We start from the raw sequence: 2,116 nt of genomic DNA, 5'->3' as shown, positions 1-2,116 counted from the left end.
CTGTGACCTTAGTCACTTTTACTAATTGAAGGCACAAAGATTAGTTCTTAAGGTGTTGATCACTCAATTTTTGCTTTGCTATGTTGTAGGTTTTGAGCTAATTATTCAGATAACCTTTCCTTTGAATAAGGAACAAAAAGTTGCTTAACTCAAAACTTATTTTTCAGCCACTAGATGGCGATCAAAGGAAGCAGTTGTATCTTACGTGATTGCTTTCCCAAATTCATGGGTAGTCGATTCCTTTCCTTTTCTCTCATTAAACAACATGCAATTGGGATTTGGTGTTCAGTACTTAAGGAACGCACACACAGGAAACGTTCCTCTAAAGTTCACTTGCTGAACAGCTACAGGGCAAACGCGTCTCGATAAGGTAAGAAAACTTTTAACGTGTTTTTCTTCCTTTAATTTCGTCATCTGCTCTTTTAAATGATTTGTTTAATCGCTGACCACTATTAGATGGTGAACTGTTAATGTATGGTATGTAAAGCCATTCGTTTAATGTAATAATTTGTGTAATATTAAAAGGCAATCAGTTCATATGGCTAGGACGCAGAGGGTTATCTAATATTGACAGTGTACGAAGGGGGTCTCGAAAATCCCCAGCAATGGGAGACGCAAAAAGGTTTGAGGAGCTTTCAAACATTTCAGTCACCACGAAAGTTAGATTACGAGTTCGGTAAACGCTCTTTAATAACAGAAATCACGCTGTAACCATAGCAGCAGTATGGCGTTTTGGCTTTTCGTTGGGATTATCATCATACTTCGTCCTTTCAATAAAGATTTACATATTACAAAATATGTCACAAGAGACTTGAGTGATTTGTTTTGAATGCTTTTACGTTTAGCTAACTGTGCAAGGAGCGCCAAAAGACATTTTGCGTCGCTCGAACATCAATAGATTGTGTGGTCATAATGTTATGATTTATGAAAGGGCTATTCAATTAGTTTCATTTGAGGGCCGTTGTTTTGACGATTTGTGTTACCCTGTCAGATTTTGCTACCTCCCATTAAAACAAAAGGTAGCATAATTCGATAGCGAAAAGTGCTACCTATCAGATTTTGCTTCCAGCATGATATTAATAAGGTTTGAGGCTTTATTAACATGTACACCTACCCCAACCCTAAACCTACCCTTACAGTAGGATAAATACAGTGTTGGTAGCATAATCTGATAGGTAGCATTATTTGTCAGAACACCTGATTATCGAATTGAAATTTTGAAGGGGGCCAATGGGGTGGGTGGCCGTCCCAATCTCTTTCTGAGGGGCCTATAAAATTAGAAATTAAATTTAAATGCATATTCATAAGTAAAATAAAATAATATTATCAACACCAACATCTATAAAAGGTTAACATTAGTGCTGTCTGTGAATCGATTTAAATAAAATTATTCACACATTTTTCTGTAATTAATTGTGATTAACTGCATATTAATATATTTGTATTGTCATAATTTCACATTGAACCTCCAAATTAATGTAGAAACAATATAAAGATGGTATATTTTAAATATGTGTTTAATGGCATCTTTTTACTGAGTAGCCTATTATTAACAATGGCCAGTATTTTTTATAACAATGCAATACTGCTACTGATGTCTCTATTAAATGCATTTTGCCCTTAATTTTAGCCATTGATTATAGCAATTCAACGTTACAGTATAATTGAAAGCCATTATTTTTAACATTTAGTAGGTTCTGAAAAATATAATTTTTAACTTTTAATTTAAGTGAACTTAAAACAATATTCACATAAACTATAAATTGTATATGCATAAACTATATAGATTAATCTTTATTCAAGCTACAAAACTTAATCAGCGATTAGAGCAGTCGAGTGATTTCTTTTTCTTTTGTTCTGTGATTTACATCAGATTTCACTTTAAAAGCAGCGCTGTCTCTTTAAAACCTGATACACATGACGCGTATCTGACACACATCAGATTTTCTCCCAACTCTTTACAGTCATTTAAGACTTTGTAACTCAGTTAAGTCTCTTAAGTCAGTTAAGTCAGAGGTAACTCACCAAAACCGCACATTTTGACAATTGTGTGTGTTTTTGTCAGTTGAAGCGCTACTGGCAGTCTGTCTGAAGCGTCTCAGCGAATGTGTACAGC

The 2,116-nt window shown here is 34.4% G+C and overlaps 1 protein-coding gene across 3 annotated transcripts in view; it reads left to right on the top strand.

Annotated features, from left to right (window-relative positions):
- Positions 1-294: 294 nt before the first annotated feature.
- LOC107756554 (glycerophosphodiester phosphodiesterase domain-containing protein 5-like) overlaps positions 295-2,116 on the top strand; it is a 55,261-nt gene continuing 53,439 nt past the window's right edge. For all 3 annotated transcript variants that reach the window (XR_001641830.1, XM_016573729.1, XM_016573721.1), the window contains exon 1: positions 295-370. The gene's annotated coding sequence lies outside the window, so the exon portion shown is untranslated. The remainder of the gene's footprint in view (positions 371-2,116) is intronic.

This window comes from Sinocyclocheilus rhinocerous, unplaced genomic scaffold, assembly GCF_001515625.1.
Source record: "Sinocyclocheilus rhinocerous isolate Xijiao unplaced genomic scaffold, SAMN03320098_v1.1 scaffold1152, whole genome shotgun sequence".
Taxonomy (NCBI): domain Eukaryota; kingdom Metazoa; phylum Chordata; class Actinopteri; order Cypriniformes; family Cyprinidae; genus Sinocyclocheilus; species Sinocyclocheilus rhinocerous.
The sequence above is the reverse complement of the archived record's forward strand: the minus strand, read 5'-3'. Positions and strand labels throughout refer to the sequence as shown.